Source organism: Labrus mixtus, chromosome 18, assembly GCF_963584025.1.
Source record: "Labrus mixtus chromosome 18, fLabMix1.1, whole genome shotgun sequence".
Lineage (NCBI taxonomy): Eukaryota > Metazoa > Chordata > Actinopteri > Labriformes > Labridae > Labrus > Labrus mixtus.
Genome location: NC_083629.1, coordinates 6,686,820 through 6,702,819, shown reverse-complemented (window position 1 = coordinate 6,702,819; position 16,000 = coordinate 6,686,820). Strand labels below are relative to the sequence as shown.

The following is a 16,000-nucleotide window of genomic DNA, read 5'->3' as shown; positions in this document are numbered from 1 at the left end:
GGCATCCTTCCTGCAGCACAGCCTATATTCATCTCCACCTCCCGCAGAAAGAATGAAAGAAGACTGGCTTTGTTGTTCAGCAGCAGCGTCCCAGTTTGCAAAATGAACTGGTGGCTCAGAAAGAGTGCAGAACATTTGAGGAATCATTCAAGAGGGCGTTTATTTCACATTTCCCTCGGGTTAGTTTGAGTCAAACCTAATTAAGAATAGCCTAAGAGGATGTTATTTTTTTTTTACTAAAAGTGTCGTATACGTTGGAAACATGAAGAAAATTTCCAGTTTATCCGACTGGAAAATATCCAGTTAATTCTGCACAGACAAGAAGTTCGTTTATGAAGGAATATTTTGGGCAGGGGAATAAAATTCGGCTTTAGACATAATATAGGCTATAGTTATAAAGTAATTACGCAGTAAATCCCCGTTTTCTTACCTTCAGTAGAGAAGAAAGTCCTGCAGCTGCACATCCAGCCGGTCAGATCGTTTCCCCGCACACTGCTGCGCTCACACCGGGCACAAAGTCCGCATCCTGACCGCTGCGTCCTCTCCCAAGTCCCGTTCCCGCTGCGGCTCCAAACTGCTCTTTCTCTCTCTCTGTTTTCTGCTGGTGCTGAACGGATGCATTATGGTGAATATGTATGCTCCTGACCGAAACGGCCAGGAAGAGAGGGAAGTTCAGGTGAAGAGCGGTCCGCCGCTGCTGCTGCGCATCTTCCCCCCGCCTCCCGCCTCAAACACACTCCTGCAGCCCGAGTCCCCCTGCCGGCCGCGCTGCTCCGGAGCCGCCGGTGAAGTTCCCCCGCAGCCTTCACAAGAGGAGAAAAGGACATGAAGAAGAGAATGGAGGATAGTTAGAGGCTCCCATTGTGACCCCCCGCCGCTCCGCAGACAGATACCCGGAATATAAAGTCCATAGTCTGGGTAAAGTGTTCCAGAGACTGCCTTGTCCCTGCTGGAGCCTCGAGACTCCCTCTGACTGCACAAAGGGTCTCTCTCTCTCTCTCTCTCTCTCTCTCTCTATCCCCCACTTTCTCTCTCTCCCTCCCTTTCTCACTTTGTCTCTCAGAGGCTCTTTTACTTCCTCTCTCTCTCTATCTCCCTCAGTCCCTCTCTCTTTCTCTCTCATGAAGTGAAGGGTGTTTGAATGTTTTTTAACCGAATTCAAAATCGTTTCATTCATTTAACCTTATTTACCAATTAACCATTTAAAAAGGCAACATGTCTAATTGCTGGAGTGATTAAACAAAATATTTTCAGTGAGGGGGGGGGGGGGGGGGGGGGGGGGTCAACGCCTTTGAGGGCTCCATCATATCTGTCTCTTTTCAGTCCCCTTCGTAAGTTCTCATTATCATGTGTTTGACTTTAAAATCAACCATATTAATGCATGAAAGATACATTTATACAATTATACACACATGGACACATTTTCCCCAAAGCCTACAAATGTGTAAACAGTTATGCAAAATTAATTCAATCAAAACAAATATTCATTTTATTTAATTTCAAACCGTTATTAACGCTAAAAGTTGCAGATTAAAACAAGAGAAACACAAGCACATCTAATTAATTAAAAAGAACAATGGAAACTAATTAGCACACTTACTATTGGAAACAAAGTGAATTTATATCTTTTCCGATATTTGTTTTGCCTCTTTATTAGTGTTTGTGTTTAATTACTTTAAAATAAAATAAAGCATGATATTCTGCAGACTGAGATGATCTCAATTAAAGTAAAATTTGACACAGTGTTTACATGCTTTTACAGAAAACAGACAAACAGGGGGGGAGAGAGAGAGAGAGAGCGAGAGAGAGTGGGGAACGACTTGCGGGGAAGGAGCCACAGGTCGGATTCATACCCTGGGTTCCTACTTGGAGGACTAGAGCCTCCATACATGGTTTGCACCCACTAACCACTAGGCCACCAGCGCCCCCATCCCAATTCAAACCATCCAGCTCTTTCCAGAGTTTTGAAGCCATAAAGCTAAACAAGATCGGTCTCCTCTGGTCCTCGTTTTTGGAGGGGTTAAAAGCAACTGGTCGCCAGATCTGAGTGATCTTAACGGGGTTGTAGGGCTGCAAAAGTTCTGATATATTGCGGCGCTGAGCCACATTGAGATTTTAAAACAAAAAGTTACATTTTTAAACTGAACCATGAAACGAACAGGGAGCCAGAGGAGGGAGGCCGGCATGGGGGAGGTGTGCTCTCTCGCCTGTTAAAAGATGACCAGCAGCATTTTGGACCAACTGTAGGTGTTTAAAGACATTTCCATTATGCATCAGCAAGAATCTGTTTTGTCTCAGTTTCAGCAAAACATGGCTAAAACTCCTTAAAGCTCATGTGAGGAGCTTTTGTCTTGTAATGAAAACACTAATGAAGGACTTATGTTTGCGTAGGAGGATTCTTTGAGACAAACAGACTCAGACTGCAGCACCATGATGAAACACAGTCGAGACGTCGGAACGCATCGTGCACAGAGCCGTTTGATTTACAACAATCTCATGTTTCACATATGACCTTTCACCTGTCACTGTTCCTCTGCCTTCAGACATGCAGACACACACACACACACACACACACACACACAAACACACACAAACAAACATACAGAAAGTACAGATGAAATACGAGCAGTGATGATGACATCTTTGCTTCAGTTTGCTCTCCACAGTCAGCTGAAGTCTTCACATAAAACATCATCTGTAACGTGTAGTGTTCAAATAACTGCCAGGATTCCACCATGCTATGGTTGGCTACATACACACACACACACACACACACACACACACCCACACACACACACACACACACACCCACACACACACTCTGTGGTTTATTCATATCCTCCATCCACATCTCTCAGTGTTCGAAAACTCGCTGCCAAAACCTCACATCTGCTTCTGCCTCTCGCCTCTCCAATCCATTAAATTAAAATTCAGACTAAATCTGTGTGAAGCCCTCAGTGTGTGTGCGTGTGTGTGTGTGTGTGTGTGTGTGCGTGCATGCAGAGTCCGTGCATAGCATGACAATGTGGGTTCAGGCCTCGTGTTTGTGCCGTGTCGCTGTAATCCGGCTGCGTGTGTGTGTAAACTTGAGCGACCTGGACAGCTGCTCGGACGGTTTAGCGCAGCGGTTTGGAAGTAATGAATTACCTGGATATGCGAGCGGATCACACGGATCAGATTACATCACAGAAAATGGACAAGAAATATCTACTTGTGCTAAGCCTGGCCCGCAGGAAAAGAAATGTTTAAAATCTCAACAGATGTTGGAAATGTGAAAGAGCGTGATAGGTTAAACAGTTTTGTTCCTATAGTGTGTGGAGAGAGAGCAACGGCATGACCAAAACAGAACATCACACACTTAACAGATTCATTCACCAACAAGCAGAGTCTGGACTCAGAAAGGTCGAAACCTCCGCTTCCAAATCCCACACAGTGAAACGTGACTTTAGAGTAAACATGGAGGACACACTGATGACAGGGGCCATCAGTTTGAACTCACACACCTCTGATGCAGCAGCGGGAGCAATTTGGGGTTAACCGTACAGCTCCACTGGTTCCAATGAAAGACAGCGTCTCAACGCTTTCTATATATTTCCTGTGGCCAGTCACACAGTGCATGTTGGGATCGTTGCAGTGAGTTCCGAGAGGGGCTCCAGCGTGCTTGCCGGACAAGAATAGACCAGAGCTCCATTCTATGCAAATGAGTCCAGGGCTCACCCGTACTAGCTGCGCATCTATCCAATCAGGTGCATTCATTGAGGCTGCTTCACCTGTTGCGTTACAGACAGCGAAAATACAGTGGCTATCAAGAATGGGTGGAGAGGTACAGGAGAAAATCGGAACAAGCTCACTTTTCTGGGGGCGCTGGTGGTGCATTGCTTAGTGTGCGCGCCCCATGTATGGAGGCTGCGGTCCTCCAAGCGGGCGGCCCAGGTTCGAATCCAGCCTGAGGCTCCTTTCCCGCTTGTCATTCCCCACTCTCTCTCTCCCTCATTTCCAACTCTATCCACTGTCCTGTCTCTCCATTAAAGGCAAAAAAAAGCCCAAAAATAAATCTTTTTAAAAAAAGCTCACTTGTCAGTGGGTATACTCCCATCAAGCTGCGAGTTGAGTGCTCCAACTCGATCCTCGTCTAAAGTGTCTCATCCGAGGACACATCGACATGTGGCTGCAGGGGCTGGGGATCAAACCCACAACCTCCCGATTGAGAGACGACCGACTCTACCAATAAACCAAAGCTGGACCAGCAAGTCACAAAGAAAAGAAAAAACTATGAATGAAGTTGTGGAGACGACTTGAACATGCTGCTCGTGCTCATGTCAGAGCGGGAGCTTGAGGCGGTTAAAAAATTGATTTGTGTTGGTTGTTCAGTCAGCTCGATTCCCAGTTGGCCTTCATTGAGTTCATGTGACAATCCGCAGAGAGCATGCTCTGCTGTCCTCAGGGTTCCCCCGACACACAACAAGGTGTCAGAACTGATTTTAAATGGGATATATAGGAGGATGGATGGATGGTAGCGCTTTATTTGGAAGTCCAAATTGTAATTTATATTTATGATGGACATCTTGACCGAGTAGGGCCAAAGGTCAAGTAGGGCCAAAGGTCAAGCCACTGTACTTGACATTTTCACATGTTGGCAGCATCAACATGTGTTCTTTGGGCATCCTGGTTACATGTACCATTTTGGTTTTAAATGCCAGAAGTGAAAATGATTGTGAAAGAGGAAATTCACTGATTATATAATTTCATCTCACACAGCGTCGGAGGCCTCTGACCCTCCTGCTGACCCCTCTGAGTGTGATACATCAGTTAAACACAACACGCTGACCCTGAGAGGCACAAAAAGAAGCCTTTGGCCATTTGAACGGGGACATGACTTTGACGTCAGGGTGCATCCGGAAAACAAACAACATAATTTACTCAATTTACTCTCAGCGGGGACCTTTTTTTTTTTAAAACTCACTGTCTGGTGAACTTATTAATAATGGAACAGACAGACAGACAGACAGACAGACAGAGAGAGAGACAGAGAGGTAGAGAGGGAGAGACAGACATGAAATGACAACAAAGAGGTTTTCTGTGTGGGCCAGGGGGGTTGACGGGCGGTTCCATCAGTGTCAGGTTCGGTTAATGAGGCTAACGCTCAGTCAGGGGTGGATTAGCAATCACAGAAAAAAAAGCCCTCAATCTTCCATCTGTTTGGGCAATTTTATTTTCAGGGAGGAGCAGACGGAGGAGAGGAAGACGACGCCTGCAGAAAATTCTCCCTCTGTGATTTCAGACTAAATTTAATACGATTTAATTAATACGTTCGAGACACTGACCCTCTGATCAAAAGTTAATTTGATTACAAAAAGGAAAATAAGTTGGAGCTGAAAATACAATTAGGCTTTCTCTGCTACTTGCTTGAATAATTTAATGATTCCCTGTTGTGTGTATCTGTATAAATCTGTTGGCTTCAGAACGTTGGCTTTGTTGAAGACCCCAAAAAAACAAATTTAACTAATTTGAGTTGATATTTGAGGTTTCAGCTCCACAAAATGATTCTTCAAAAGCCAAAATGGTTGAATACTTCATGAAGGTAGAGTTCTGTATGTACCTATGTGTGTGTTTGGTGCTAAAGCTCCTCATGAGAATTAGAAATTAAAATCGGAGACTCTGAGAATGAAGTTGAGATTTTTTTCAAGAGGTTTGAATCTGTGACATACAGAAGCCCTGAGGGGACATTCATCCATATTTTATTTTATTCCGTTTTCTTGCGATAACACGTACATTGTTGTTGTTTTCTCAAGAGCTCACTTTTGGGATAACAATGCTGGTTTTCTCAATATGTGTCTCTAGTCTGTCTACAAACCCCCCAATGATGAGAAAAGTCCATCCTCTCCATCATGTTCCACTTTTCAGAAAATGTGTGCTCAAACAGGCCGTTTGGAGATTTTCCCTTCATGACATCACAAAGGGCAGTAACCCCTCCCCCAGGTGGGTGACACTCCCACAGCTAGGTGTTTGTTCTGCCCTCTGAGTCTGCCTCCTCACTGTAAACAATAGGACATGGAGCGCGAAAGCCCGCGACACCCAAGCCCTTTCAGAGAGGGGGCGTGGTCAGACACAGCTCATTTACATTTAAAGGTACAGACACAGAAACAGCCTGTTCTGAGCAGGGCTGAAATAGAGGGGTTTATAGACATGATCAAATACAGGATCAGAGTGGATTTAGAACAAGAAACTTCTCACACATGTTTTGTGGAGCTCTGAGACTTATTTAAACTGGTTGAAGAGGAGGAGGATATGTGACCTTTAAATTATACAGAGGCGTTCTTGTTTTCCTCATCACTGGTAAGTTTTTGCATGACATCACTTATACTGTATGTACTGCAGCCCAGTTACTAGGAACTCTCAACAGACTGTAACTTCTACTCTAATAGCGTGGGGCTGTTAACTCTGGAGTGAAACAGTTTTTGCAACAAAGTTAATTTGCATTGAAAAGAGACAATTATCCCCCAAATGAATGCATAATGGATCATTTAAACACTTACAAACAGCACAAGCGCAAGGGCACTGTCTATTTTTCTCATTAATGACAGTATTATTCCATCCTCCCCTCACTCTTCTGTGAAATCTGTATTCTTAAAATTTGAAATGAAATTGCATCAGCACATCACTCCTGACATTCGAGCAGCCGTCATCTGCAGCGACTCCTGGCCCGATATTGTTTTCAGCATTTTTCCGTCCTCAGCAGGCTTCAAAGGGGTTTCCCTGCAGAGATCTTTAAGATGCTCGGTGAAGGTCACTCTCAGTGAAAGCTCCCATTTACAGCCGCTTACTTTTTATCCTCTCTACCATTCATTTATCGAACGCTGGCAAATCAGATCTTTGATCAGCCAGACAGACTTTTATAACAAGCTCACCTCAGTGCATATAATATTTATTCATGTTGAAATTTTGTTATTATCATTATTAGCTTTAACTGAACCAGAAAAAGTCTCATTCAGATTAAGAATCTCTTTTACAAGAGAGTCCTGGCAAAGACAGGCAGCAGCACGATTTACAGGGTTTCAAACATAAAACACATAAAAATAATAAACATAAATAAAGGAATCACTAAATATAAGAAACATTCAACAAGATTTGTCATAAGTCATTAACAACAAGGGATCAAAAAGGGGCAATACAAGTAAGTTTAAACTTCTACAGCCAGATATGCCTGTCTCCTTTAAAAACATCAAAGGAAAGCAGTTCCCGAAGATTTAGAGAATCTTGCAACCGATTCCAATTAGACGGAGCAGCATACTTATACCTTTCCCCCGATTCAGAACAGGCTTTAGGGATAGTTAAAGGTATAAATCCTGGGAGCAAAGGTTGTGACTTCTAGCACTTTGCTCCGTAGGTGAGATGGACAGACCGAGATATGCTAGTGGTTTAGTCCACGGGCAGACAAGGCAGACCATCCAACCCGAGTTTGTTATCATGTCGAAATCATTAGAACGCAGCTCAAAACACAATAAACCATACATAGAATACAAACGTATGTGAAACTACATGGGTTCTAGTCTATTAGAGAACAGAGACTTGAGAGAGTTGGGTGATTGTAAGCTAACTAAAAAAGTTTGTTTTTCCCTTGTACGTAATGTATCTCACAGTTCAGTTCAGCTTAACTATGATAGACGTTAGATTATTTTTTCTAATTTTGGCCGGTGTAAAGCTGTTAATTAAACTATGTGATTAATTATGAGAGATCATAAAATGAGTGGAAAACGATTAACCTTTTGGTGTTGCTCAGGGAAGATGACTTGGTCCTCTGCTTTTTAAAAAATTATACACACCACCTTTAGCCCTATTCAGACTGCCTTTTCAAGCTGGGATATTTACGCCCCATGACGTTTCACTGAATCTGAATGTCGCAGAGGTGTAATGAGGGAAGTGATCTCCCCTCTGTACCGTCTTTGGAGGTAGGAGCAGAGGCGAGATGGTTTCAGGGGAGGCAGCAGGGGAGTGCAACGTTGTATGTGCATGTATGTCTGAATGTGTGTCTGTGGAGCTCCAGCTGTACACGCAATGTGAATTCATAGACTTGGACACCAATATTATGCTGTCATGGAATCTCGGTGAATCTTAGTTACAGCACTTTTGCAAAATATAGAATTTTTTTACTGAACATAAGCTTCATTTCCAAATCCATTAAATTCACAGAACAAGTACAAGAAAGACAGAATGAGTGAGTGAGGCAGGCGATCACCTGAACTCGTTGCTAGTGTTGTTCAGAAGGAGCCAATCAGATTTCTAGGGTAGCACTGTCCCCTTGGTACCACCCCCGTTTGCATGGAACTCAAACCATAACCAAAACAATAAGCTAGAGAACAGCATCCAGGGATGATGGTCATACGTTTTGAAGCTTTGGACAGATGAGCGAGCTGCTGTATTCAAATGATTGCCAGCTTTGCATTTCAACTTTGTGACTGTCCTAAAATTAAATGAAATTTTTTCATACAAAATGACACAGATGACCACTATCAGTGACTGAAAAACAAATACGTATTTCTTTTGTTGAGGAGACAGCAGCAGAGCCAGCTGTCGAAGCATGATCCAATTTACTCATAGCTTTAGGCTTAGCCCTGGGTGCACAGCGGCATACAAACTCCCTCACCCCAATCTGAGTGTCATCTTGTCTGCTGCTGATGTCAACAACTCAATGACACTATCTGAACCTGGAAAACATGATGGATGCTTGTCGGAGGGTGAAATTGGCAACAGAGGGCTCAGAGGGTGTCTCTGTCTCCCTGGCTGTTTTTTCCCCACACTTTACCTCAGAAGTGTTTCACAAAAACACACACTTTACCCCACTTGGTACGACTTCCTGTTATTCTAAAGTTTGACCAGTTTTCTGTCCAACAAATAACTCTAAAACTGGCTGAGAAAAACAGAAACGACATTTCCCACAGCATTATCTCACGATTGCTTTGCCTCCAGCAATTTGTAAAGCCAGCCGCACATTTCTCATTTCAGCTGCACACTGCGCCGCATTGCTATTCACCGCACACAGATATCCTCAGAGCAATTTAAATGTGGGAGCTGGATGCTCCTCTTATGCATCTTAAACTACATCTCTATGACAGAAACACATTCTCACCCTTTATAATCCATCTCTTCCATACATAAACTGCTGGATTTCAGTCGATGACACTTCTGTGCCTGAATTTGACTGCTGCTTCCCAGCAAACAGAGTGGAAACCAAAGGAATCAATTAACACTTAAGTAGTTTGTACAAATTGTTGTCAAACCAAGATCTTACACTTGTTTGTCAAGACTAAAGTTAAAGACTAAAAGCCTGCTGATATAATTCTGCAAAACACTGAAATGCATCCAAAGCAGAGGGGTTGGCAACTACAGAAAGGTATATTAATGGTATAAAGTGCATGTATTAAGTGCATTTAGTGTGTCTCCAACCTACTGAAACAGTGTATAATCTTTGCATAAAGTAAGACACAGAGGGGTTGTATTTATAAACTTGAATATGCTTAGGTGTGTCTGATGTAAAAAATAATCAAATTTCATGGATCAGTTGTTGATTTGTCTTTGGTATCTTTCAAAGTAAGTTCCCAACCCTCCTGGTTTTAGCAACAACATACTGTTGCAGTTGTCTAGCATCTCAGTAATGTAACTTTTCATACGGATTATATTCTTAAACTAGAGCTTACACAAAAAAACAAATCATTTAGAGTGACACTGAATCCACCGGTCTGTAGTGCTAATGTTAATGTTCCTGAACGTGACTGTGCTCCTGTGTATACATCAGTCCTGCAAAGGTTGAAGTGGAGTGTTCTCACCTTCCACCCGGCTTCTGGATTGTTTGCTCCGCCTCAGAAATCATCTGCTGAAAACCCCCCCCCAAGACCTCTGCACTCAGCCAGCTCAAAGGTCAGAAAATATAACACAAGTCAGAGCTCTCTGCCAACCTCCTCCTAACAAGTCTCCCTCCAGAGGACTCAAGGCCTTTGTTTCCTCTATACAGTATGTCTTACTGCAGAACCAACTGAATGCACCCGCCCACCCCCAATCCTGCCAAAACAAGTGACAACTGCATCAGGTGGAAAATCAGAAAGACACCTGCGGAAACTTTGCACCAGGTGTACGATATGGCTTTTTGACTTTACACTCTTTGAGCTTAAAGCTGACTCCTCCATAACCTGCACATGATTGGCTGGATGAACACACAGAAGATAAGATTCAGGCTTGTAAAAGTGGCCTCAGAGGCAGAATAATGAAGACAGACTGGAGCAAATGAAGTGTACTGCTTAATGACTGTGAAATGAAAATGAGGACAGATGAATGAAGACACTCCATCTTCTCTGAGGAGGAAATGGAACACAGAGGGAAAGACAAGACGGGGAGAAAATAAAGGACGTCAACAGGACCTGCAGGTCTGGGTCAGAGGAACTTTCCTGATCTGACATCCAGCAGAGTTTAAGAAGTTGGCTACAACCAGACGGGCGTGCAGGAGAGAAGAATCAGGAAGAGAGAGGAGGAGAAGAAAGTGAGACTGGAGGCGTGGACAGATGGAGAGCTCAGAGGGAGGAGGACTGGAGGAAGTGGAATATCTAACAGGAAGAAGAGAGAACAGAGGAGCTGCAGCTGTTTGAGTCGAAGATCTCTCGGTTTTCTCCTGCACAAACTGTCCTCCTGTCTGATGACAGCACACAATCAGGTGTGTTTATGCAGAGTGACACATCTTCTGCTACAGGTCTGTCTCTGTGGAGGCCGACGCCTATCGTTCGGTCCAACTGTGTGCCAGAGGACAAACATCCACTTCACACATCAGAGTCAGAACAAAACAGGTTTTAATACAGCATCTAAACACACACACACACACACACACACACACACACACACACACACACACACACACACACACAGGAGAGCAGCATGGACTGACAGAGCAGTGCAGACTGTTCAACTGTCCGTTCAATCAACAAACACAATCACAGAGTCACAGTTAGGGTTGTCACCATACCAGAATGTTAAACACTGATATTATCATAGGACAAATGGAACAATCTCAACACCTGTTTTGATACCAAAAATAGAGTCCTAGACATCCAATTTCATCATTTCAAGGCTGTGACTCAGTTGGTAGAGTCTCTCAACTGGAAGGTCGGGGGTTCAATCCCCAGCTCCTGCACCTACATGTCCAATGTGTCCTCGAGCAAGGCACCTAACCCCAAGTTGTTCCATAAGCTGCTTCATATGCATGTGTATGAATGGGATTAGTTAGTTCTGATGGACTCTTTACATAGCAGCCTCTACCATCAGTGTATGAATGTGTAGGTGTGACCTGCGGTGTAAAAGCGCTATACTGTACAAGCTCAAGTCCATTTACCATTCACCAGAGCTGTCTCAATAAAGCAGCATTGTTCCGTCCATAGATAATTCAGTGCTTGAATTTTGAGTGAATTCCTGACTTAACCTCTTCCATTTAATCACTTTGGGTGAAAATGTATTTTACACAAAATGAAACAAATAAAAAGGAAAGTGTTTGTTGCTGTCTAGAGCCCTCTCAGATTTCCCTCAGGATAACTATTTGATTCAACTTGATGACAATTGTTCAGAAAAGCTGAGACAAGAGGACACACATTTGATTCCAGACATCGTGCAGAAATGTCTCCTGATGTGCATAAATCAAAACTCAGGAGAAGAAGTTAACTTGTTTGCTTCTTGTTTGGATCTGACGTCTTCAGGCTGTGGTTAGCTTAGCTTTGCATAAACACTGCAAACAGGTGGCTGAAGGTTAGCCTAGTCTGTTTGAAATACATCACTAACGTTTTCTTATTTCAAGTTAAAAAAAAAAAACAGGCCTCATGGTTACACTGGACAAAGGTCACAGGGGTTAAAAATCTCCAGAAACATCCTACAGTCACATGAAATATTCAGATTTAAAGAAATCAGAGCAGAACTTTCTGCTCAGAGCGGTCTGAAGAGAAAATCCCCCTGTTTGTCACACATGTTGAATCTTTCCTCTTCCCTCCTCAGCAGCTCTCTCTCTCTGTCCGTCTGGTTTTTTCACACCTCTGCCTCGCTGCAGGCTGCGTGGTCTCTACAGTAAGTAGGCCAGTGACTGATGCTAATCCCAGCTTTATTAATGAGCTAGGATCACTTTCTGCTCCAATTATTTACTAGTGGGTTGGACCCGGGGAGATAATTCTTGGTCAGGTGGCTCAGGGCCGAGTGAAGAGATTAATGGAGGCTGCGCTGCGTCCGATGAATCACATATGGTTGGGATCAGCTGCTGTGACACGCAGAGCGGGGGAGAAGTTAGAATCAGGGAAATGTTGTTTCACACTCACACGGGAAGAGTCAGAGTCTAAAGAGGAAACTGAACATTTATCACTGTCTATCTTTTTAAAATAAATTTTTTATCGGTTTTTCATTTTATTTATTCAACACGGAATAATGAATCATAACTTTACCTCACAGGGTTTTACAATCTGTTCTCATTAGACACACTCAGATGTGCACTGACAGACATGCAACAGATGTGCTCATGAAGTTTAAAACATGTTGGAGAAATATGGACGAGAGAGGACATCGAGAAACTCTCAGGTGCTGCAAAAACAATCCGACCTGGACCAATGAATCCGCCTGTTTTACGAGCGTGCATGTGATATTTTGGAGGTAAAATCAGGAGAACGGTCTGCTCAAGTTCCTGTTAGATTTGCAGACGGGGAAGATGTGGGACTTAACGGTCTTTCAGATTAGATGTGTGCGCTGCACTCGCCGCGGGGGAGGATGCAAAGCAGAAGAAGAGCGCACGCACAAAAAGCAAAGACGCTAGTTGCCAGATGCATGAAGCGATAGGCGGGGAAATACTTTTTGGGTGCACGGTGTGAATGTATCTGTCCACAATTCAGTTGAGCCCCGACCTTTCATCTGCTGAGGAGGAGGAGACGAACGTAGCAAATAATGGACAGAAAGCGCGGCCTTGCGCTGCACTCAGCTCGATTGGGCGATTCGCTCGCATACCGTGCAACACACAGAAAACGCGCCCACTGCATCCTATCTGAAGGGCCCTTTAAACGCTCATTCTAATTCAAGGTCTGACAATCTTTCCAATGAGTGTTTGTCATTATAAAAACCTTGTTCACTCTCCTTGGAAAAAGTGTGTTTATTTCTGTGGAGGTCACTTCTGTCAGTCAGTCAAGATGTATTAAACTTGTCAAAGTAATGGCTTAGACGTCTGTCAGTGAGACGTCAGTCGTCAACCTTCACTGTTCTCATTGTGTCACTTTTAGCCTCAACCGTCTGTTTTTAGAGGAAAAGGTACAAATACTCTTTCCTGCGCTCACACTCTGAAGAACGACTCCGTGCTGTTTGACGTCTCTCCACATCCAACCCTAATTTAATAAGCACAGGTCAAAGTTCAACTTCTAAGCTTTTTTTTTCCCCCTTCTTTTTTTTTTCGTTTTTTGGGGGGATTTTTGTGCCTTTATTGTAGAGACAGGACAGCGGATAGAGTCAGAAATCAGGGAGAGAGAGAGTAGGGAATGACATGCGGGACAGGAGCAACAGGTCGGATTTGAACCCGGGCTGCCCGCTTGGAGGACTACAGCCTCCATACATGGATGCGCGCACCAACCACTAGGCTAAAAGAACCCCACTTCGAAGCTTTTTTTAAGCGTATGAATATTGTTGTAATAGATTTATGAAATATTTCTTCTCTGTAATGAAATGACAGTTTTCAGGCCCAGCTTTGAAGCTAAAGAGAAATCATCACATCAGTGCACAATTAAGAATACATGATGTTTAAAGCAAAGTTACTACTTGAATCCAGAGCTGCAGAGATGGGCTCTTTCAGTATCTTTTATCTTTCCCTCGTTGTCTCAGAATGGATGTTTCCGAGTGTGTGTGTGTAAGAGTTAAATCTGCTGGATAAGCTGCGTTAGTTATCCCATATCCCAAACCAGGTTCATATAACACCATGTATCCAGCCAGAGGAGACTGTATGTGTGTGTGTAATCAGCAGTTTGTAGCCTGTGCTGTAAAGCGTTGCCCCCCTTCTGTCTGCTCCATCATGACAGAGGAGCTGTGAAGCTGTGGAGGCAGCACCTGCAGCGTCACGCTCGTACATCAGCATTAAGACGATCAGCCCCTCTGTGCTCATTATTTATCTGCCTCTGCTGAAGGGTTTCAACACTCCTTATATGGTGTGCACGGATTCATCTTTGGACCTTTGCCTTTATTTGGACAGGACAGCGTGGAAGTCAGGGGGAGAGAGTGGGGAATGACATGGAGCCACAGGTGGGGCCGTTAGCTTGGAGTAGCTTGACTGTAGCCTTCATACATGGGAAACGACAAAACAGCTAAGCCAACCTGCGCACTGCATTTCGCATGATTTGCATCATTTAATTATTTTCTTTGCTTTTGCAGGGGAGGAGGGACAGGGTCCACACCTAATGTGTACAAAAAGAAACAACAAACTCACCACTGACTAACGGCTGTAGCTCAGCAGGTAGAGTCGTCATCTCTCAACCAAAAAACCTAACCCGGCCCATTGATCTCCACATCAGCCTATTCCCTGCTTTTTATTCTAATCCTATTCCCCACTCACAATCCAATCCTTTTTAGCATTCCTTAGGTTTTTATGATCTACTTTAGAGGGGATTTCAAGAGGACGGCCTCAGATGTGCTTGTCAACCAGCGCACCACATTTTGCAACTTCTGAACAATCTTCTCTCACATGAAGTTTTTTTTTTCTGCATAAACTAAAAATATCTGCCCGGCCGAGCTCACGTTGATGCTTGTTACCGGTGTGTGAGAGGTGTGTTTCTAAGACAGCTCAGTCTCTGAAAAAACAAGTGCTCGAGTCCTCAGGAGAAGTTTCTGTTTTCTACTGAAGTGACCTGACCTGTTAGACATGTCAGGGTGCTGTGAAGCTGTACCTATACTCTGGGCATCAAAGAAGTGACTCCTGGGTGCGTGGACCCGCACATCCATCGATTGGGCTAAAATGCCACAAAAAAGCAGTTTTTAAAAATTAGGAACAAGCCAGAGAAAAAAAGTAACTTAATTATTCATCCAGTGATGTCAACAATTAAACGTTGTACACAATCCTGCAACTTTGCTTTCGTCCAATCGAACATCGGGCATTTTAACAACAGCAGTGTGAACTCTCTTTTACCAGAAACAGCTTCAACAGAAATCCACAGGCATTATATGTACGCTCTTATCAGCAGGTATGCTCTCTGTACACACATAATACACCTGAATACACACACACACACACACACACACACACACACACACACACACACACACATTCCAGAGCAGGCAGCCCGGCTCCTCACCGGGTCAGGACTCTGCTCGGGTCCAGTACTGATAGAGTCAATAAAAGAAAGACTTGTTTTAATGAAAGACTTCTTTCACTTGTGTGAGAGGAACCAGCAGCTCGGCCTCCTTCATGATCCTAGTCTGGGGGGGTTGGGGGACTACTATTGTTTTGATTATTATCCCCCTCCCCACAGGAATGTTTAACCCTTAAAAAAGACCAGGTATTGTGTTTAGAGAATTTAGAGTGGATGGTGGAGTAATGTACTGACATATAAGAGTGTGTGTGTGTGTGTGTGTGTGTGTGTGTGTGTGTGTGTGTGTGTGTGTGTGTGTGTGTGTGTGTGTGTGTGTGTAGGCCTGGAGGGGTGAGTAGGACGGGTGAGGAGGTTGGAGGTAAAAATAACACGGAGGTATTTCCCATCAGAGGCCCCGGCTGGCAGCAGAGTAAAGTAACTCTTGTGTCTGAGCGGTGTGTCCGTCTCTCAGCAGCTTCCACTAATGAAGAGTCTTTACATGACGGCGCTCCCATCTGAACAGCTGCAGGTCAGAGAACACGTCCTGTTTATTTAACCCCCTACCATCTTTACACACATCATCTTCAAATACAGTGCAGCTTTCAGAGGTAAACTTTTCAAAATGCTAAAGACATACGCTAAATGTGCATCATGTTAAGTTTTTCAAA

At 43.8% G+C, this 16,000-nt stretch overlaps 1 protein-coding gene across 1 annotated transcript in view; it reads right to left on the bottom strand.

The window, feature by feature from the left end:
• Window positions 1-16,000, bottom strand: part of si:dkey-87k14.1 (leucine-rich repeat transmembrane protein FLRT2) — a 37,471-nt gene that overhangs the window by 6,637 nt on the left and 14,834 nt on the right. The window contains exon 2 of the mRNA XM_061063144.1: window positions 431-803. The gene's annotated coding sequence lies outside the window, so the exon portion shown is untranslated. The remainder of the gene's footprint in view (window positions 1-430; window positions 804-16,000) is intronic.